Genomic DNA, 24,546 nt, shown 5'->3' with positions numbered 1-24,546 from the left:
TTGAGGACCAGGTACACTGTCCACTGGTGATGTCAGTGTTGAGGACCAGTACACTGTCCACTGGTGATGTCAGTGTTGAGGACCAGTACACTGTCCACTGGTGATGTCAGTGTTGAGGACCAGTACACTGTCCACTGGTGATGTCAGTGTTGAGGACCAGGTACACTGTCCACTGGTGATGTCAGTGTTGAGGACCAGTACACTGTCCACTGGTAATGTGTCAGTGTTGAGGACCAGTACACTGTCCACTGGTGATTGTCAGTGTTGAGGACCAGTACACTGTCCACTGGTGATGTCAGTGTTGAGGACCAGTACACTGTCCACTGGTGATGTCAGTGTTGAGGACCAGTACACTGTCCACTGGTGATGTGTCATGTTGAGGACCAGGTACACTGTCCACTGGTGATTGTCAGTGTTGAGGACCAGTACACTGTCCACTGGTGATGTCAGTGTTGAGGACCAGGTACACTGTTCACTGGTGATGTGTCAGTGTTGAGGACCAGTACACTGTCCACTGGTGATGTCAGTGTTGAGGACCAGTACACTGTCCACTGGTAATGTGTCAGTGTTGAGACCAGGTACACTGTCCACTGGTAATGTGTCAGTGTTGAGGACAGGTACACTGTCCACTGGTGATGTCAGTGTTGAGGACCAGTACACTGTCCACTGGTGATGTGTCAGTGTTGAGGACCAGTACACTGTCCACTGGTAATGTGTCAGTGTTGAGACCAGGTACACTGTCCACTGGTGATGTCAGTGTTGAGGACCAGTACACTGTCCACTGGTAATGTGTCAGTGTTGAGACCAGGTACACTGTCCACTGGTAATGTGTCAGTGTTGAGGACAGGTACACTGTCCACTGGTAATGTGTCAGTGTTGAGACCAGGTACACTGTCCACTGGTAATGTGTCAGTGTTGAGGACCAGTACACTGTCCACTGGTAATGTGTCAGTGTTGAGGACCAGGTACACTGTCCACTGGTAATGTGTCAGTGTTGAGACCAGGTACACTGTCCACTGGTGATGTCATGTTGAGGACCAGGTACACTGTTCACTGGTGATGTGTCAGTGTTGAGACCAGGTACACTGTTCACTGGTGATGTGTCAGTGTTGAGACCAGGTACACTGTCCACTGGTAATGTGTCAGTGTTGAGGACAGGTACACTGTCCACTGGTAATGTGTCAGTGTTGAGGACCAGTACACTGTCCACTGGTGATTGTCAGTGTTGAGGACCAGGTACACTGTTCACTGGTGATGTGTCAGTGTTGAGGACCAGGTACACTGTCCACTGGTAATGTGTCAGTGTTGAGGACAGGTACACTGTCCACTGGTGATGTCAGTGTTGAGGACCAGTACACTGTCCACTGGTAATGTGTCAGTGTTGAGACCAGGTACACTGTCCACTGGTAATGTGTCAGTGTTGAGGACCAGTACACTGTCCACTGGTGATGTGTCAGTGTTGAGACCAGGTACACTGTCCACTGGTGATGTCAGTGTTGAGGACCAGTACACTGTCCACTGGTGATTGTCAGTGTTGAGGACAGGTACACTGTCCACTGGTAATGTGTCAGTGTTGAGGACCAGTACACTGTCCACTGGTAATGTGTCAGTGTTGAGACCAGGTACACTGTTCACTGGTGATGTGTCAGTGTTGAGACCAGGTACACTGTCCACTGGTGATGTCAGTGTTGAGGACCAGTACACTGTCCACTGGTGATGTCAGTGTTGAGGACCAGTACACTGTCCACTGGTGATGTGTCATGTTGAGGACCAGGTACACTGTCCACTGGTGATGTCAGTGTTGAGGACCAGTACACTGTCCACTGGTAATGTGTCAGTGTTGAGGACCAGTACACTGTCCACTGGTGATGTCAGTGTTGAGGACAGGTACACTGTCCACTGGTAATGTGTCAGTGTTGAGACCAGGTACACTGTCCACTGGTAATGTGTCAGTGTTGAGACCAGGTACACTGTCCACTGGTAATGTGTCAGTGTTGAGGACCAGGTACACTGTCCACTGGTGATGTGTCAGTGTTGAGGACCAGGTACACTGTCCACTGGTGATGTGTCAGTGTTGAGGACCAGGTACACTGTCCACTGGTGATGTGTCAGTGTTGAGGACCAGGTACACTGTCCACTGGTGATGTCAGGGCTGAGGACCAGGTACACTGTTCACTGGTGATGTGTCAGTGTTGAGGACCAGGTACACTGTCCACTGGTAATGTGTCAGTGTTGAGGACCAGGTACACTGTCCACTGGTGATGTGTCAGTGTTGAGGACCAGGTACACTGTCCACTGGTGATGTCAGTGTTGAGGACCAGGTACACTGTCCACTGGTGATGTCAGTGTTGAGGACCAGGTACACTGTCCACTGGTAATGTGTCAGTGTTGAGGACCAGGTACACTGTCCACTGGTGATGTCAGTGTTGAGGACCAGGTACACTGTCCACTGGTGATGTGTCAGTGTTGAGGACCAGGTACACTGTCCACTGGTAAGGTGTCAGTGTTGAGGACCAGGTACACTGTCCACTGGTGATGTCAGTGTTGAGGACTAGGTACACTGTCCACTGGTAGGTGATTCGGTTCTGATTTCTCTCCCAGCCTATTTGGCAGCCACACGTAAAGTATAAGTGTTACTGAAGAATGTAACTTCGAGGCTACACTATTTTCAGAAGCAGGGAAATGATGGACTCATTCGGAGCGAGAAGTCCTTCGACGAGACTCATTCAATTACGATGATACAATCTCGCTGAAGAAGACTTTTTTTTCTTTTCAATAACGTGTTACTAAGAGCAGGTGAAGTCCGGTAGCACCGAGGTACTAATATGTAAGGATAGGTTGTGGAAGGTCAAGGGCGCTTGTGTATGTGTGAATAAAGAATATATAAATACTGTAGTTTTAAAGATCGTCGCTTCGTCCAGCAAGGGGCGTCCAGTCGTCCAGCACGGACTGTCCTGTCGTCCAGCACGGGTCGTCCTACCATCCAGTGCGTGTCGACACGTCGTCTAGCTCGGGTCCTCCCGTCGTCCTGTAGGATCGTCCTGTCGTCCAGTAAGGATCGTCCTGTCGTCCAGCAAGGATCGTCTTGTCGTCCAGTAAGGATCGTCCTGTCGTCCAGTAAGGGTCGTCCTGTGGTCCAGTAAGGATCGTCCTGTGGTCCAGTAAGGATCGTCCTGTCGTCTAGTAAGGATCGTCCTGTCGTCCAGTAAGGATCGTCCTCTCGTCCAGTAAGGATCGTCCTGTGGTCCAGTAAGGATCGTCCTGTCGTCTATTAAGGATCGTCCTGTCGTCCAGTAAGGATCGTCCTGTGGTCCAGTAAGGATCGTCCTGTCGTCCAGTAAGGGTCGTCCTGTCGTCCAGTAAGGATCGTCCGGGTCGTCCACGCCTATCGTCCAGAGAACATCATAGTATAGAGACATTATGACGTCCTACATATGTCATGTTTTCCACATATATCCATTCATCAGTGACTTCTCTAATGGTGTCAGTTCCATCACATATTCTCATGTGATAAAGATGTCTCGTCACATATGCCACACGCCCACCTCCCATCTACAACTCATCCAAATGATAATCATCTCGTAATGATCATCTCGTAATGATCATCCATCTCGTAACAATATTCATCAACAATTGACCCATGAGGGAAGTAACATGCAAGGTTCATCTTGATTGCAGATCCAGTGAGGGTGATCCATCACGACAGAGTGACCTGGATTTATCGTCGTCATTTCTTTTAACCCGAGAGAGAGAGAGAGAGAGAGAGAGAGAGAGAGAGAGAGAGAGAGAGAGAGAGAGAGAGAGAGAGAGAGAGAGAGAGAGAGAGAGAGAGAGAGAGAGAGAGAGAGAGAGAGAGAGAGAGAGAGAGAGAGAGAGAGAAAAAAAAATCTTGATTTGTGAGGGAAAGCTGGTGCCCTGGTGCCTTCAGTCAACGTATGACTAATGTGCCAGCCAACACATTAGTATACCTCATGTGAGGGAGTGCCTGTATGAGGGGGTATGCCTCATATGAGGGAGTGTCCGTATGAGGGAGTGCATGTATGAGGGAGTGCCTGTATGAGGGGGTTAATCATATGAGGGAGTGCCTGTATGAGGGGGTGTGCCTAATATGAGGGAGTGCATGTATGAGGGAGTGCATGTATGAGGGAGTGCCTGTATGGGTCAGTGCCTAATATGAGGAAGTGCTTGTATGAGGGAGTGCATGTATGGGTCAGTGCCTAATATGAGGGAGTGCTTGTATGAGGGAGTGCATGTATGGGTCAGTGCCTAATATGAGGGAGTGCTTGTATGGGTCAGTGCCTAATATGAGGGAGTGCTTGTATGAGGGAGTGCATGTATGGGTCAGTGCCTAATATGAGGGCGTGCTTGTATGGGTCAGTGCCTAATATGAGGAAGTGCTTGTATGAGGAAGTGCATGTATGGGTCAGTGCCTAATATGAGGGAGTGCTTGTATGGGTCAGTGCCTAATATGAGGGAGTGCATGTGTGATTGATTGATTGATTGATACATTTATTGAGAACAAAATACAGTATCTCAAAAGGATTGAGGGGACATGGGTCATCCTCACCCCAGTCCAATGATGTCTCTTACAGGGATCACAAAACAAGAAAAAAAAGATGCATACAATAATTACAAGAACATAAAACAATAACATATAGACATCACAAAAAATATGCAATAAGGTTAAGATACACACGATAAGAATAAGATACAATTGCACTTAGATTTCAAAATAGATAAAAACAACCATCCCATAAAATTATGAAAATTACATCACAATACACTATAATTTCACCTAAATTCCAGGTACAACTGTCTATACAGCTTTGATATTTCACCTATTTTTCCATTATTTTATATCCATTCTATATGGTGGAGCACAGTAGCTACCAGGACATTTCTATGTTCATTAAGCAATATAGAATGTGACAGTGTGTGAGCTCTGGCTCTTCTTCATACTATACATTCTTCGTCTTGTCCACGTCTTTCAGCTCAAAAGTTCCAGTAATTCATCTTAATCTCATATACACACAGTACTTCCCCCCCTGCTCTTACCTGTTTTATATGTAAACTGTGTGCTATTCATAAGATGGAGATAATGTTTCATAATGTGACTACTTCCTTATATATTTCATTTCCTCATATATCATCTTCTATTGATTGTATTTTCCTTATTTTGCCCATTAATTGTTTTAATGTTTGATCACATTTGATATCTACCTCAGACTTTTTCAGTAGCTTTTACTGATAACATGTTTACTACTACTGATAACATGTCTACTACTTCTACTAACATGTTTACTACTTCAGATAATATGTCTACTACTCCTACTAACATGTTTACTACTTCAGATAACATGTCTACTACTTCTACTAACATGTTTACTACTTCAGATAACATGTCTACTACTTCTACTAACATGTTTACTACTTCAGATAACATGTCTACTACTTCTACTAACATGTTTAGTACTTCTACTGATAACATGTCTACTACTTCAGACTAACATGTCTACTACTACTACAGATAACATGTCTACTACTTCTACTCATAACATGTCTACTACTTCGTTAAGACTGATACACACATGTGAAGGGACCCATATAAATCGAACACTACACCTTTTTTTTTCTTATTTCATACACGAATGTTCTACAGAGACCAACAATATGTTCACAAACTGAACTCCTACTGTTCACTGAATCTAAATCCCCTCACCTACTTACTGTCAACAATGAATAGGCATTTCTATTCCTCTTTATATCCTCCTTCAGTCGTGTTCGAATTGTATATAACTCACCTGTGTTGATGATGTGAAGTTTGCTCAGCCGAAGTCTCAATATGGTTTCTTCAGTACCTTGTGTTGTGTATTGCCTTAGAGAAATACCGCAGCCTACCCTGCTGCAACTTGACACAACTAACCCATCACAATCAGCATGTTATGTGGTCATTCTGGGCAGATCACGTATCCTATAACTCAACAGATCCCTTAACTGTTCGGGTTCATGTCAAGATTTCCTCATTGTTAAAAGCATTGTGTCTAACACCACCTCGTGTTCTTCCCAAGGTGGAACCCTACAATTCATCTGACAAGATGTATACACTAATCTAACACATTATATTTCTCTATATTATTTATGATCCGTCTCCTACATCCTCTCTTGCCTTGCCACCAGACGGTCCATATGTTTCGTGAGTCGTCTTGTGTGCCTTGCTAAAGTTTATCCTCACTGTTCCCTCTCATTAAACGCACGGTTGCGAGTATATTACTTTCATCGACCCTTTGTACAATCAATACCTTGTAAACCAAGTCCTAATTTCATTATCTCAATAATCGTATTCTTCAGACAACCTAAAGTTGTTGCCATTGCTTCATTCTGCAAGATTTCAATCTTCCGTAGTCTTCCTTCACCAACAGAGGTGAGGAGAGGCGCTGCATGATCTCTGAGTGATCTTATGGTAATAATATACACTAGTCTTGATATAGGTGTTCCAACTCCTTTACCACAACATGCTAGAGCCTTCAAGGGATGTGATCTTGTCTTACATTGTGTGAGGACGTGGTTTACTCCTGCATCTATACTCTCACTAATATAGCCATATACATTCCCAGATACTTATATTTTGACAATATACTTTTTTCATTAAGAAAAGGAAATTCAGTTCCCTTTGTTTTACATTGAAAATTAGTTTTTTCTTCATTGATGATTAAATCCTAGTTTTTGAGATGATGTACTAAAACTATGCAAAACACTCTACACGCTACTTACACAGTTCCAGATGTCATTTGCACATATGACGGTAACAACTCTCTGAGGATATAAGTTTGAAACTATCTTATCCATTGATTGATCAGATATCATAGGACTTTTAACTCTTCCTTGAGGGGTGACTAGGTAAGATGTTCTGTCCTCAGACAAACATCCCTGGTACCATAACCCAGACTCTCCTCTCATACATGTAGTCACCTATCCAGTTTTACAGCCTTCCTGGCACCCCAATTGCAGCCACTTCGTACATAATCACTTCACTGTGAGCTTTATCAAAGGCACATTATAAATCCACAAAAACTCTACACCTGATGAACATCTCTATAACACAGTCTAAGGTACCTTTTCTTTCCAGGAAACCAAGCAAGTTACAAGATAGTTCATCCCATACAATATATAGAAGCCTATTCAATCACATTCTCTCCATCATTCTGAAAAAAGAAAGATGTTAAAGACACTGACCTGTATCCTCCAGTTGCCTTAGGGACAGAAAATAACTACAGCTTTCTTCCTGGTTGTTGGTAGTTTACCTCTTTATAACTCACGTTCAATGGATCTAGTAATGCGCTATTCTCCATACCGATCAAGCTGTTCAGAAAGTCATAAGTCCCACCATCCTCCTCTGCTGCTGTAGATCTCCCCCTTTTTGCATAGCAAATAGTGATTCACCCTTTGTAATATCTACACAACATGTTACTGAACAGGTATTCAGAGAAGGTGATATAAGTCCCCTTCTTTCATTCTGCCATGTGTCTAAACCTTCCCTCGTGCTGTGAGGCAGGGAGATAATACGAGCAGCTGTAGCCCACTCAGCCATCAGTCTATTAGCTTCATCTTCTGGATGGGTATGACTAACAGAGATATTCTTTCTTCCTCTAATTCTGTTACAATATTGCCGTATATCTTGAAGGTTTTTACTATCCCGAATGTGCTGTGCAAAGTCTTGCTAATATTTCTCCTTCGCCACTTTGCTTGCTCACATATTTTAGCTATTTCTAATATAATTACCTTATCTTATCTTCTATCATTCCTAAACCAATCCTTGTGTGCTGCTCTCAACATTTGTGTCCATCCTTTCAGTATTTTGTTATTGGTAACTAGTTTTTCGTAGCCCTAAGTCTTTCCTCAGTATTCTCCTTCTCTGTTGACTTCAATGTCTTTCTATATCTCTGACTAAATCTAAATCAAAGCTATCTGCACAGACTGGGCCGTAATTTCTGTACCACAACCCTATATTTTGAATAAACAAATCTTTGTCATCCTCGTTTAGTGTCAACCTTTTCCTCTTATATTTCACCTGTCTCTTTCCTAATGGTAGATGAATATATATAGAACACAACAGTCACGCATTACTTCTCCTCTTACCTCACATTCTCCCTGAACTTTATGACTCTTTATCACACGAGTATAACCTAACCTTCCTCACGTAACGTGAGTCACTTCCTCATTGACCAACAAGTAAACATCTGGATGATCTTGTGATAATTGTAAGAATCTCATACATTTATCATTATCAATTCTTCCCATTCTTACCAATCATTGGAGATAGAGCACTGATATCTCCAACAGCCAGAGTCGAGTCCAAGAACATGCAATCTGGTAAGGAATTCAGGTCAAAACATTCCGCCAGATATGTACAAATTCACTATATTCAACTCTCCTTCTCTTAGATATACCTTTATACAAACACTCGCTATTCCTTGTACTTTACTCGGGTTTTCAATTAGTTCCAAAGATACAGAATTTTTCATATATATGAAACCCCTCTCATATATGAAACCCCTCTCATATGTTCACCCGAACAGAGATGGAATCTCGTACATCCATTCAGTTTAAGCAGACCGCCTTTCCTGTCTTAAGTCTCCAGAAGGGTAATTATGTCAACGTTATCTCCAAGGGTGAAAATAGTGTTCATGTGTGACTCTGTTTCGTAAACCATTAACATTCCAAGACATTGTTTTAAGATTTAATGGATCCGTCATTCATGCTTACATGTTGTTAATTTTTACAATTAAATTCTTGAGTCCAGCTCACTATTCCTGCACGCTTGTATTTTACCTTGCATCCTTTATCCTTTATCCTTTATCCTTTATCCTTGCATTTTACTAACACTTTTTTTGAAACCCTCAGTCGCTATTCTCTGCACCACACAGTCATTAAATTGCCTGAATTTTTCAAAGACATTGACCCTTCACTCTCCTCATTCCTTTCTAACTCAACTTCAATCACAACTTTACCAACTTCTTTGTTGATCACAACATCAAGTCTTTTCTCTATCATTTCTGTTCTTTGACCTAAATTTTGCAGAAGCTGAAGCATCTTATGCACCTCTCCTCCCACAATGTCTTGCGTAACTTGATCAGAAATGTGAGGCGGTTTCCACCACCACCCTCACCTGGTTATCCTCCTGCTGGGTCTTGATGTCTGCAACACTTCCAGTCGTAAACACCGTCCGTATCCTTCTTCAATGTTCCAGCCATGCGTGACTCTGGATCGCTGCCTCCACAACATGGGTATTCTGCTGTCTTCTCATTGGCGTCTCAAAGTGCTACATGGTTCAAGGTCTTGAAGAATGCCATTGTAATGGCTCCTTTTCTGTACCCCTTGCATAGTAATGTATCAGGTGATGTTTCATTTTCCTTTCATAAGGCGATGTTGACAGTCTCCCAACACGCAATCGAGTCTCGTTCAGCTTGAACTGGACACACACACACACACACACACACACACACACACACACACACACACACACACACACACCAATTACATCAAAATAACATACGTCACTCCAACCAAGGAACCCCTAGATGGCCTGGGGAGGTACGGCCAGTGCCCAGCCGGCCAGGTGTGGTGCCTGTGTGAGGAAGTGCCTGTGTGAGGAAGTGCCTGTGTGAGGAAGTGCCTGTGTGAGGAAGTGCCTGTGTGAGGGAGTGCCTGTGTGAGGGAGGTGCCTGTGTGAGGAAGTGCCTGTGTGAGGAAGTGCCTGTGTGAGGAAGTGCCTGTGTGAGGGAGTGCCTGTGTGAGGGAGGGCCTGTGTGAGGGAGTGCCTGTGTGAGGGAGTGTCTGTATGAGGGAGTGCCTGTATGAGGAAGTGCCTGTGTGAGGGAGGGCCTGTGTGAGGGAGTGCCTGTGTGAGGGAGGTGCCTGTGTGAGGGAGTGTCTGTATGATGGAGGGCCTGTATGAGGGAGCTGCCTGTGTGAGGGAGTGCCTTTGTGAGGGAGGTGCCTGTGTGAGGGAGTGCCTGTGTGAGGGAGTGTCTGTGTGAGGGAGTGTCTGTATGATGGAGGGCCTGTGTGAGGGAGTGCCTGTGTGAGGGAGTGTCTGTATGAGGGAGTGCCTGTATGAGGAAGTGCCTGTGTGAGGGAGGGCCTGTGTGAGGGAGTGCCTGTGTGAGGGAGGTGCCTGTGTGAGGGAGTGTCTGTATGATGGAGGGCCTGTATGAGGGAGCTGCCTGTGTGAGGGAGTGCCTTTGTGAGGGAGGTGCCTGTGTGAGGGAGTGCCTGTGTGAGGGAGTGTCTGTGTGAGGGAGTGTCTGTATGATGGAGGGCCTGTGTGAGGGAGTGCCTGTGTGAGGGAGTGTCTGTATGAGGGAGTGCCTGTATGAGGAAGTGCCTGTGTGAGGGAGGGCCTGTGTGAGGGAGTGCCTGTGTGAGGGAGGTGCCTGTGTGAGGGAGTGTCTGTATGATGGAGGGCCTGTATGAGGGAGCTGCCTGTGTGAGGGAGTGCCTTTGTGAGGGAGGTGCCTGTGTGAGGGAGTGCCTGTGTGAGGGAGTGTCTGTGTGAGGGAGTGTCTGTATGATGGAGGGCCTGTGTGAGGGAGTGCCTGTGTGAGGGAGTGTCTGTATGAGGGAGTGCCTGTATGAGGAAGTGCCTGTGTGAGGGAGGGCCTGTGTGAGGGAGTGCCTGTGTGAGGGAGGTGCCTGTGTGAGGGAGTGTCTGTATGATGGAGGGCCTGTATGAGGGAGCTGCCTGTGTGAGGGAGTGCCTTTGTGAGGGAGGTGCCTGTGTGAGGGAGTGCCTGTGTGAGGGAGTGCCTGTGTGAGGGAGTGTCTGTATGATGGAGGGCCTGTGTGAGGGAGTGCCTGTGTGAGGGAGTGTCTGTATGATGGAGGGCCTGTGTGAGGGAGTGCCTGTGTGAGGGAGTGTCTGTATGAGGGAGTGCCTGTATGAGGAAGTGCCTGTGTGAGGGAGGGCCTGTGTGAGGGAGTGCCTGTGTGAGGGAGGGCCTGTGTGAGGGAGTGTCTGTATGATGGAGGGCCTGTATGAGGGAGCTGCCTGTGTGAGGGAGTGCCTTTGTGAGGGAGGTGCCTGTGTGAGGGAGGTGCCTGTGTGAGGGAGGTGCCTGTGTGAGGGAGTGCCTGTGTGAGAAACTGCCTGTGTGAGAAACAGTATGTGTGAGAGAATGTCTTCAAGAAACTGCAGGAACTGTCCTTTTTTCTCTGTAAGTATGAATCTACGAAAGGAAATGTCTTAGAAAATATATAAGAATATTTCTGTCTTTGGGAATATGTGTGTGTGTGTGTGTGTGTGTGTGTGTGTGTGTGTGTGTGTGTGTGTGTGTGTGTGTGTGTGTGTGTGTGTGTGTGTGTGTGTGTGTGTGTGTGTGTGTGTGTGTGAGGAAACAATCCTATATCAATCTTGATATTCAGACAGTGTTGCGGTGCCGCCTTTCTTCTCGGGATAAGCTGCATCTGTGCTCTTCACTTTGCCATGCCATATGGGACCCCCAGTAGAGCAGAGCACAGCACTCGATGGCTGTGTAAGACGTCCCTCTGGCAGAGCAGAGCACAGCACTTGTTAGCTGTGTAAGTCGTCCCTCTGGCAGAGCAGAGCACAGCACTTGTTAGCTGTGTAAGACGTCCCTCTGGAAGAGCAGAGCACAGCACTTGTTAGCTGTGTAAGACGTCCCTCTGGTAGAGCAGAGCACAGCACTCGATGGCTGTGTAAGCCGTCCCTCCGGTAGAGCAGAACACAGCACTCGATGGCTGTGTAAGAAAGAAAACCAACATGGCACCTGATGAGTACCATGAGATGAACGGAAGTACCTGATGTGCTGTGTCGTGGATGAGTCCCCATGAGGGGCGCGGTGAGGGTGAGGGAGGGAGTGGAGTGGTAAGGTGTGTTGCTTCCTGGCGTTGCTGAAGTTGGTCTCCCGAGATTAAGACTCTTACACTGAGCAAGTCGTGGGTCATTCCAACATGGAAGCCACCACAAATGACATATGTATGGGCAGAGAGGCAGTCGAAGAGGCGGTCAAAATCCAGTATAAATATCCTGTAACTATTCTAGTATCTAGAGACCAGTACATCTACTGTATTCCAGCGTCTAGAGACCAGCACAAGTATTCCAGGAGACACACAGTGTTCGGTGAATGTGGCGTGTTAGCTGGCCGGGCGCCGGGATCATTAGCCGTGACACCTGTGGTGAGAGGTTCACCAAAGAATGTAATTGCTGCTGCCTGACGAGGACCTCCCGTGTGTCTCCTGTAATTACTGGAGACGATGGGGGTGCGGGGAAGTGGGGGAGAGCAGTCATAGGTCCGTAATGGATGTAATGATAATTAGTGTGAGGGAAAGAGTCGGGAATTGATAATGGAATACATTTGTCTCACATTGGTACATAGTCACGTTTACATGAACGTACATACTATACACACGTGCATGTTTTTACATACAAGATCATCCATAGAAAATACATATACAAAAGGGGACATATGATCGCACATATACCATTACTCTTTAATCCTTGTGACTGACTTGGATGAAGGTTGGCATGTTTGCTGATGATGCGTAGGTCATGAAGGAAGTGAAATGAATCAAGGATTGCATCACCTTACAAGGCGACCAAAACAGAGTCCAAAGTCGATTTGATGCATGGTTGATGAAGTTCAACCCGAGTAAATGTATAGTAATGATGATGGGACAGAGTGAAAGAAGACTTCAATATAGATATATCTAATCAGGAAATAAGCTTCAGGATTCTGTGCATGAGTTGACATCGTCCCTGACCTGTTGCCAGAGACTCATATTGCGAAAGTGGTTAACTAAGGAGACAAATTGTCCGAGGGTAAATATCAGATCATTCATGTATATAGATGACAAAATACTTAGCAAGCTGTTCATGACTTGCATGTCATGTTTCCATGGATTTAGCGACAGTCGTGAAGAACTATTGGGAAAGACTCACCGGCAGTCAGACACCACATCACTCATTTCCTCCCGTCTGTGCCACAACCAAGATGAGTTATGTCTAACTAGAAATCCTCACAAGCGAATCAACCCGTAAAAGAGACACTTCCCTCAGCTCAAGACGGCCAACGTGTACACTTATTTCGATGTTTCTCAAGCCACCAAAATTCAGGAACCAGTTCGCATCCGTCAACATTCATTCCATTTACAAATATGATCCTTAAATGTCTCTTAAACTCTTCGCAAGCCTTGGTGTCACTGTGTTGTCCAGTGACGTGGGATACGGGTCTGGACACCCATTCACCGTCTGTGTTATGCGCCTCATTTCACACGCGTTACCTAAAGAGACGATGTTCTGATGGTGTCGCTACACTGGTATGGCGTCGCGTTCCACCTCTTACTAACAAACTTACGATCCCCCTGACTGACGCCAGCATGAGGACGTCATTTTATACCCATATATATATACATACATATATATATATATATATATATATATATATATATATATATATATATATATATATATATATATATATATATATATATATATATATATATATATATATATATATATATATTTTTTTTTTTTTTTTTGCTTTGTCGCTGTCTCCCGCGTTTGCGAGGTAGCGCAAGGAAACAGACGAAAGAAATGGCCCAACCCACCCCCATACACATGTATATACATACGTCCACACACGCAAATATACATACCTACACAGCTTTCCATGGTTTACCCCAGACGCTTCACATGCCCCGATTCAATCCACTGACAGCACGTCAACCTCGGTATACCACATCGCTCCAATTCACTCTATTCCTTGCCCTCCTTTCACCCTCCTGCATGTTCAGGCCCCGATCACACAAAATCTTTTTCACTCCATCTTTCCACCTCCAATTTGGTCTCCCTCTTCTCCTTGTTCCCTCCACCTCCGACACATATATCCTCTTGGTCAATCTTTTCTCACCCATTCTCTCCATGTGCCCAAACCTTTTCAAAACACCCTCTTCTGCTCTCTCAACCACGCTCTTTTTATTTCCACACATCTCTCTTACCCTTACGTTACTTACTCGATCAAACCACCTCACACCACACATTGTCCTCAAACATATCATTTCCAGCACATCCATCCTCCTGCGCACAACTCTATCCATAGCCCACGCCTCGCAACCATACAACATTGTTGGAACCACTATTCCTTCAAACATACCCATTTTTGCTTTCCGAGATAATGTTCTCGACTTCCACACATTCTTCAAGGCTCCCAGAATTTTCGCCCCCTCCCCCACCCTATGATCCACTTCCGCTTCCATGGTTCCATCCGCTGCCAGATCCACTCCCAGATATCTATAACACTTCACTTCATCCAGTTTTTCTCCTTTCTAAATCACCTCCCAATTGACTTGACCCTAACCCTTCTGTTCCTAATACCTTGCTCTTATTCACTTTTATCTTAACTTCGTCTTTCCACCACACTTTACCAAACTCAGTCACCAGCTTCTTGCGTTTTCTCACATGTATCAGCCACCAAGCCTGTTTCATCAGCGAACAAAAATCTGACTCCTTTTCCATGCTCTCTCATCCCAACAGGAACTTCATACTTGCCCCTCTTTCCAAACTCTGGCATTTACCTCCCTAAACAAACCCACCATCTTTAAACAAATATATATTATATATATATATATATATATAGATATATATATATATATATATATATATATATATATATATATATATATATTATATATCATATTATATTGTGAGAAATTCTTAGAAAAATACAAATGGCTTTGTATTATAGCATTTATGGATTCTGGTGTAGGCAATATGATAGAGTTGATAGAGATGCTCTGGGGAAAGGTTTTAAGAATATATGGTGTGGGAGGCAAGTTGTTAGAGCAGTGAAAATGTTTTTTTCGAGGATGTAAGGCATGTGTACGTGTGGGGAGAGAGTGAAAAGTGATTGGATCTTCTGTGAATGTTGGCTTGCGGGCAGGGGGTGTGTGATGTCTCCATGGTTGTTGAGTATTTGTTTATGGATGGGGTTGTTAAGGAGGTGAATGCAAGTAGTTTTGGAAAGAGGGGGCATGTTTGGCAGTCTGTTGTGGATGAGAGGCTTGGGAAAGTGTTGTGTCAGTTGTTGTCCGCTGATGATGCAGCGCTGGTGGCTGATTCATGTGAGAAACTACTGAAGCTGGAGGGACTGAGGTTGGTAAAGTGTGTTGTGAAAGCATGAAAATTAAGAGTAAATGTGAATAAGAGCACAAGGTTTTTAGGTGATAAGTAGGGTTGAGGGCAAGTCAACTGGGAGGTTAGTTTGAATGGTAGAAAACTGGAGGATAGTAAAGTGTTTTAGATATCTGAGGAGTGGATTGGCAGCGGATGGAACCATGGAAGCGGAAGTGAATCAATAGGGATGGGGGAGGGGACGAAAATTTCTGGGAGCAGTGAAGAATGTTTGGAAGTCGAGGAACATTATCTCGGAAAGCAAAAATGCGTATGGTTTGATAGGTAATAGGGTTCAACAATGTTGTATGGTTGCGAGGCGGTGGGCTATGGATTAGAGTTGTGCGCATGAGGTTGGATGTGCTGGAAATGATATGTTGAGGGAAATTGTGGTGTTGTGAGGTGGTTTGATCGAGTAAGTAATGTAAAGGGTAAGAGAGATGTGGGGAAATAAAAAGAGTGTGGTTGAGAGAGCAGAGAAGGGTGTTGTGTATGTGGTTTTGGTCACATGGAGAGAATGAATAGAGGAAAGGTTGGACCTAGTGGATATATGTGTCGGTGGTGGAGGGAACGAGGAGAAGTGGGGTTGCCAATTGGAGGTGGAAAGATGATAGAGTGAAAAGGAATTTTGTGTGATCGGGGCCTGAACATGCAGGAGTTGTGAAAGGCGTTGCAGGAATTGGAGTGAATTGGAACGATGTGGATATACTGGGGGTCGCCGTGTGTCATTGGATTGAAACAAGGGTCAGGTGATGCGTCTGGGGTTAAACCATGGAAGTTGTGTGGCCCTGGATGTGGAATGGGTGCTGTGGTTTTGGTGCATGACAGCTAGAGAACTGAGTGGTGAACAGAATGGGGCCCATTTGGTGTCTTTTCCGAGCGTTACCTCGCACAATGAGGGGAGGGGGGTTGTTTTTAACATGTGTGGCGGGGTGGCGAGTGGGAACAAATAAAGGCAGACAGTATGGAATTATGTTCATGTGTATATATGTATTGTCTGGGTTGGTTGTATATTTATGTGTACATTGAGATGTATTGGTATGTTGATTTGCTGTGCTGGTCGTGTATGTTATACATGTGTATTTGGGAGGGTTGGGATATTTGTTCGTCTGTTTCCTTGCGTACTTCGCTAAAGCAGGGGAGACAGCGACAAAGCAAATGAATAAAAAGAAAATATATATATTATATATATATTTTTTTATGATATTATATATATATATTATTATTTTTATATATATTATATATTATATATATATTATATATATATATATTTATATAAATATATATTTATTTTCTTAAGTGTCCACGGGAATTGAAAACACAATAAGTTCCAAGTGCAATTTCGTGGAATAATCACATCTTCAGGGGAGGACACAAGAGAGAATATATAACAGGCAGTTGATAAGACAACGACGAGGACGTAGATAGGATGCCTATGGTGAAACATTGCGATTGTCCAAGCAGACTACGAGCGTATCATTAGTACTTATTAATTCTTACAAATTTTATCAAACATTGTTATCCAATTTTGTATAGCCATACTATCTTTTAAGATTATATTTCTTTGGGTTATTACTAGTAACAGAAGAGTCTATGTTATTTTCGTGTTAATAGTGTTGATATCTGAGATGGCGTTTCTCCAGTCTATACTAATGATCATAGTTTTTATACGTGACTAATCATGGCATTTGATTCTTGTCCCGTTCCTTATACATTATATAAGTTACTTAGTCTGACAGAAAGATCCTTACCAGTCGGCCCAACATAATAATTATACAATTTATACATGGAACTTTATAGATGCACCAAGGAGAATTTTCTGGTGGAATTTCTGATTTAGCTATATCTTTATTGTATTATTGTTGCTGAAGGCAAACATTTTTCATTATAAGGATTTAAGCAACATGGGAAATAATAAGTTTATTATCAAAGGGTGAACAAAAGATTCTTGGTGTCATGGGAGGTTTGTTTGGTCCTCAACTATATTGCATTTGATTTCTTTGCAAAATTAAGGGATTATCAATGAAACATCTAGGGTTATTTAATTAGATCCAAGGATTATATCGTCTCATGAATCATCATCAATATACTTGGACTGTTTATACGTAATGCCCTTTGGAGCATAGATTGTGAAATGATGATAATTAATCTGTCATGTTGAGATGAGTAATAAGGATATTTGAGCATAACAGTGGTGGGTTTTCTGTATATGCTTAAACTTTAATTCTTTCATTGTCCATGGATCATGCATCTAAATTGGTGACATACCTAATTTTTTCCTTTTTCTACAGTAATTTGAGGAAGGTACTTAATTGTTAAGTAAGGGGAGAAATATTTGTAATTTTTCCTTGTGTTGGCTAAACACAAAGCATATCATCTACTTACCCTAAACCAAATTGCATTAGTAGGTAAGATATCTTAATTATATTGTTTCAAAAAATTCCATACAAAGATTTCTTTGACAGAGTGATAAAGTGGGTTACCCATGGCCCATTCACAAATTTTTGTGCATAATAATCTCCTTTGATTGTTAATACAGTCGTGTTGACACCAATTTTATTCGTTCAGTGAAAATAAGGACATTGAAAAGGTAAAGGGATCATCATTTAATGACATCAAATAAAATATTCTAATAAGTCATCCAACTGGAAATCTTTTTGAAAGTGTGGGAAACATCAAGCTTAAGTTTGAAATCAAAATTATACATTGTGATATTGTATTGCTTGTTGACTTAATGTACAATGTTCGTGATTTTCGTTATTTGTTATCCATTATATGTAGTTTACTTATATTATAAGATATTTTATATTATTATATATTTAAAAGATATTATATATTTTATATATATTATATTTTATTTATGTTATATATAATATATACGCTATTTATATATTTTATATATATATATATATATATATATATATATATATATTTATATAATATTCATTTATTATTTATTTTGCTTTGTCGCTGTCTCCCGCGTTTGCGAGGTAGCGCAAGGTAACAAACGAAAAGAATATGGCCCAACCCACCCACTATCACATGTATATACACACACGTTCACACACGCAATTATACATACTATAAATCTCATTGTAACATATATTTTCCACACGCAGACACATACTTATATACCCATGCACACAATTTCATACTGTCTGCCTTTATTCATTCCCTTCGACCTCCTCGCCTACATGAATAGCATCCCCGCTCCCCCCCTCATGTAGTGCGGGGTAGCGCTAGGAATAAGGACTTCAAAGGCCTCATTTCATTCACACTCAGTCTCTAGCTGTCATGCAATAATGCCGTAACCATCAGCTCCTTTCCAATCCAGGCCCCACTCAGCTTTCCATGTTTACCCCATGACGCTTACACATGCCACGATCAATACGTGACAGCCCGTCTACCCCGGTATACCACATACGATCCTAATTCACTCTATTCCTTGCCGCCTTTCACCCTCCGTGCATGGTCAAGGCCCCGATACTACAAAATCTTTTTCCACTCCATCTTTCTACCTCCTATTTGGTTCAAACTTCTCCTCGTTCCCTCCACCTCGACACATATATCCTCTTGGTCAATCTTTCCTCACTAATTCTCTCCATGTGCCCAAATCCATTTGTCAAAACGACTCTTCGTGCTCTCTCAACACGCTCGTTTTATTTCCATTACATTCTCTCTTACCCTTACTTTTACGCCTACTCGATCAAACCACCTCACACACACACTGGTCCTCAAAATCTCATTTCCATGCGCATCCACCCTCCTGCGCACAACTCTATCCGCAAGCCCTCGCCTCGCTACCTTACAACATTTTTGGGAAACCCACTATTCTTCAAACTCCCCTTTTTGTTTTCCCGAGATATGTTCCCGATTCCAACATTCTTAAAGGGTCCCAGAATTTTCCCCCCTCCCCCCCCCTTTGTCATTTCCCTTCCATGGTTCCATCCGCTGCAGACCACCCCCAGATATCAAAAACATTTATTTCCCTCATTTTTTCTCCATTCAAAACTTCCAATGATTACCTAACCCCTACTGTAAACCTAATAACCTTGCTTTATTCCATTTACTCTACTTTTTTTTTACACATTTTCCCAAACTCAGTCACCGTTCTGCTTTTTCTCCTGAATCAGCCCCGCGCGTTCATCGCGAACAAAATGACCACTTCCGGTTTTCTCACCCAACAGTCTTTACTTGCCCCTTTTTCCCAAAATTTTGCTTCACCTCCCTAAAAAAACCCACCCAAAAAAAATTAAAAAAACATGGGACATCACAAACCTGCCGAAAAACCTACATTCACTGAAAAAACAATCATTTCCTCTTTCCCTACACGTACAATGCCTTAACCCTCGTAAAAACTTTTCATGCTTTAACAACTTGCCCCCCACACCATTATTTAATTCCTTCCACAGGCATTCTATCAACTCTATATATCCCTTTTCCCCAGACCCTTTAAATTTGTACTTTCAAACCCATTTGCCTTTCTAGCATTTCTCACATACGTTTTCAAGCAAAAAAACTGATCCACTATCCTCCACTTCTGAAACCACTGCTCTTCCCAATCTGATGCTCTTTACATGTCTTCACCCTCTCAATCAATACCCTCCATAAATTTACCAGAATACTCAACAGATTATACCTCGAAATTTTGGGGTGCACCACTCTTACCCCCTTTGCCTTTGTAAAAAGGCACTATGCAAAGCATTCCGCCCAATCCTCAGGCCACCTCACATGAGTAAACATCATTAAAAAAACTACAACAGTCAACAAAACGTCGCCCCCTTTTTAATTTAAAATTTCCCCTGAATACCCCAAAAATGGCCTTGGGCTTCCATTTCCGCAACGTTTTATAAACCCTTTTCCTTTTAAAATCATTTTCCCCAACCTTCACTTTGCACACACCCGACCAAACCCCTTATCTGCCACTCTATCATAAAACATTCAACAAACCTTCAAAGTTCACTCCATCTCCTTCTTTACATCACCAATACTTGTTTTTATTCCCATTAGCCCCCTTCACTGGGGGTTCCCATTTGCTCCCCTTTTTTTACGCATTTTTTTTTACCTCCTTCCGAAAAAATTTTTTATTTCCATAAAATCTAAGTACTCTTCCACCCCCAAATCTCATTTGCCTCTTTTTCACCCCTTTTCCCTTTCTTTGACCTCCGTCTCTTTCTTTTATAAATCTCCCACTCAACTGCATTTTTTCCCCGCAAAAATCGTCCAAAAAGCCTCTCCTCCCCTTTCACTAATACTCTTACCCCTTATCCCACCCCCTCACTCCTTTTATCAACCACCCCCAGTTCCATGCCACAAGCATCTTTGCGCAATCCATCACTGATTCCCTAATTACATCCCCTTCCTCCCCATTCCCCCTTTCCTCGTTGTTCTCACCTTTCCCTTCTTATGGGTTTCCTGGTATTCCTTAAAACAAGTCTCCTTCCCAACTCACTTACTTCACCACTTCTTCAAACCCAAAAATCTCTCTCTTTTCTGAAAACCTTCTTCAAAATTTTCCCTTTGCCCCCAAAGTAACGATTTAGACATCCCCCCAGTTTCACCTTTTCACAATTACATCAAAAAATCTGTATTTCGCGCGCTTACAATTTACACGTAATCCCAAAAACGCCCCTGGCTTTCCCACCCACATGTATACTTATGTTATCTCGCTTTTTTAAAAAAAAGGGATTCCCAAAACACCAGTCCTTTTTGACCCTAAATCTCAAGTCTTCACCATTCCCTTTACAAATGAAACCCCCTGTTTTTCCAATTATTCCCCAAAATGCGACATTCTCACTTTTGCTTCAAATCACCATCACTTAACCCGGTCTCGTGCATCAAAACCACTAACACATTTCCAGCAGGGGTTCCAAAAAACTTGCCTCCCCTGATCTTTCTTTCATCCCCGGGTTTGCATATGCACAAAATACCCACTCTTCCATCATTTCTTTTTAAACCCATACCCAATTAAAATTTACTTTCTTACACTCTATCCCATACTCCCACAATCCTGTTCGGAAAAGTGTTTACCCCTTCCCTTGCTCTTGTCCTTCACAAACCCCACCTTACCCACAAGACTTTCCCAATACTCCCCCTTCGCCTGGCTTCGTTTCATCGACCCAAAAAACATCCAGGTTCCTTTCCTAAAACATACTATCTCTCCTTTTTTCTTTTGGGGTTACCCCCACACACATTTAAACACCCCTTTGGCCTTCAGGAGGATGAGCACCCCCCGCATGTCCTTCTTCTTTTTTCCTTTTAGAAAGTTAAATACAAGGAGGGGAGGTTTCTGGCCCCCGCTCCCGCCCCCTTTTAGTCCCCTTCTACGACCCCGTAAAGGAAATGCGTGGGAAGTTTTCTTTCACCTATCCCGGGGGGAATATTTTATATATTTTATATTTTTATATATATATTTTAAAATATATATTTATATATTATATATTATATATATATATATATATATGGGCGGGGGGCGGGAAAATCCTCCTCTCGTTTTTTTTTTTTTTTTTTTAATTTTTTCCAAAGAAGAACAGAGAAGGGGGGGGTGGGGGATTTTTCCCCTCAAAGGCCCAGTCCTCTTTCTTAACGCTACCCCGTGTCCCGGGGGAAAAGGCGGTAGTATGAAAAAAAAAAAAAAAGATATATATTTTATAAAAATTTTTATATATTAAAATAAAAAAAAAAAAAAATATATATTATATATATATATTATAAAAATATTATTTAATATATATATATATGGGGAAGGATCACAATTTGCGCGTGATCAATATCTTATGAGTCCACGGCGGGAAAAAGAACCCCGAAAAGTTCCCCAAATGCACTTTCGTGTAAAGTCACATCCTCAGGGGGGACACAGAGAGGGAAAAATAACAGTCAGTTGTTTTAAAGAAGAGGCGTAGCTAGGTGCCATTTTGATAAACTGCGATTGTCCAAGACAGAGGGGCGTATTTTAAATTAATATCTTACAAATTTTTCACAATAAGTTATCCCAAATTTTATAAACCTCATAAAAATTTTAAAATTATTTTTCTTTTTGTATTTGTAATAGAAGAGTCAATGATATTTCTGTGGTAAAAGAGTTATTTAAATGAGAGGCTGACTCCCGTCAATTCAAAAGATTAAAAGTTTTTAACGTGGATAAAAAAGCATTTGATTCTTGTCTCGTTTTATACTAATATATGTTGCTTAGTTAACAGAAAAAATCCTTACCCGTCTGCCCAACTAAAACTTATCACCCTTTTTACATGGAAATTTTAGTGCACCAGGAGAATTTTTGGGAATTTTGATTAAGTATTTTATTTTTAATATTGTGTGAGCAAAAATTTACATTAAAGGATTTAAAACAAATGGGAAGTAAAATAGATTATATCAAAAAGGGGAATAAAAGATTCTTGGTGTCAATGGGAGGTTTGGGCTCAACTATATAAAAAGATTTTTTGCTAATTAAGGGATTTATCAATGAAAGATTGGGTCTTTAACTTAGATCCCAAAGGAATAATCTTCTCAGATCATCATCAAAAAATCTGACTGAAATACCCTAATGCCCTTAGGAACATAGATTGAAAATGAAAGATAATCAATCTTGTAAGTTGAGATGGGGTTTAAAATGGATATATGGCATACATGTGGGTTTTCTGTATATGCTAAAATTTAACTTTTTTCCTTGCCCATGGATCATGCAATCTAAAAATGGTACATACCAATATTTTCATTTTTTTTTACAGTAATTTGATGAAGTATAAAAAAAAAAGTAAAGGGGGGGAATATTTGTATATTTCATTTGTTGGCTTTTTCACCCCAAAATATCATACAACCTAAACCAAATTGCATTTGAAGGGGAAGATATCTTAATAATATTGTTTCAAAAAATTCCCTCAAAAGATTAATTTGGAAAAGGTGAAAGGGGGGTTTTCCCATTGCCATTCCAAAATTTGAGAATAATAATTCCCTTGAATTGGATTAAAAATCTTGTTTACACAATTTTATCAGTTCGTGAAAACAAAATTTTAAAAACGGGTTAAAAAGGAAATCATTTAAGACTCAAATAAATATTTAAAGGTCTCAACGGGGAACGTTTGTGAAAGTGAGGAAACATCAAAGTAGTTTAAAATAAAAAAAAAAAAAAAAAAAATTTTTAACATTGATATTGTAAAGCTTGTTGATTTAAAGGTACATTGTTCGTGATATTAAATTTTGATATCCATTATTGTATATATTTTATTTTTATATATATTTATTTTTATATATATATTATTATATATATATATATATATTTATTCATTTATTTATTTATTTTGCTTTGTCGCTGTTCCCGCGTTTGCGAGGTAGGAAAGGGAAAACCCCAAAAAACGAGAAACCCCAACCCCCCAAAAAACACATGAATATACACAACTTTCCACACACGCAAATATACATACTTTAAATTTCTCAATTTTTACATTATAATTAACACCAGACACATAATTACCCCTTGCACAAAATTTTAACCTTTTCTCCCTTTATCTTCCTCGCCCACTCGCCACAAGGGAAATCCCATCCCCCCCCCCCCTCATGTGTGGGGGGTTTGCTCTGGGGAAAAAAAGGGACAAAAAAGGGGCCTTTCATTCACATCGTCTTACCCTGTAATGCAATAAGCCCGAAAACACCCCCTTTCCCAATCCGGCCCCACAGCTTCATGGTTTACCCAGCGTTCACATCCCTGATTCAATCCATTGGGGGCCGTAACCCCCGGTTACACATCGACAGTTCCTTTTCTTGCCCCCCTTTCACCCCCTGCATGTTCAGGCACCCAAAACTTTAAAATCTTTTTACTCCATCTTTCTCTCCAAATTTGGTCTCCCCCTTCTCCCGTTCCCCCCACCCCCGAAATAATCCTCTTGGTCATTTTTCCCCACTATTTCCATGTGCCAAACCATTTTAAAACACCCTTTCTGCTCTCTCAACCCGCTCTTTTTATTTCCCACATTTTTTCTTAAACCTTACATTATTCTCGATCAAACACCCCCAAAAACACATTGTCCTCAAACATTATTTCCGCACATCCCCTCCCGCGCACAAAATTATCCATAGCCCACCCTTTTGCCCAACCATAAAAAATGTTGGACCACTATTCCTTCAAACATACCCATTTTTGCTTTCCGAGATACTGTTCTCGACTTCCACACATTCTTCAAGGCTCCCAGAATTTTCGCCCCCTCCCCCACCCAATGATCCACTTTCGCTTCTATGGTTCCATCCGCTGCCAGATCCACTCCCAGATATCTAAAACACTTTACTTCCTCCAGTTTTTCTCCATTCAAACTCACCTCCCAATTGACTTGACCCTCAACCCTACTGTACCTAATAACCTTGCTCTT

This window comes from Panulirus ornatus, chromosome 66 (genome assembly GCF_036320965.1).
Source record: "Panulirus ornatus isolate Po-2019 chromosome 66, ASM3632096v1, whole genome shotgun sequence".
Lineage (NCBI taxonomy): Eukaryota > Metazoa > Arthropoda > Malacostraca > Decapoda > Palinuridae > Panulirus > Panulirus ornatus.
This window is presented reverse-complemented; position numbering follows the sequence as displayed.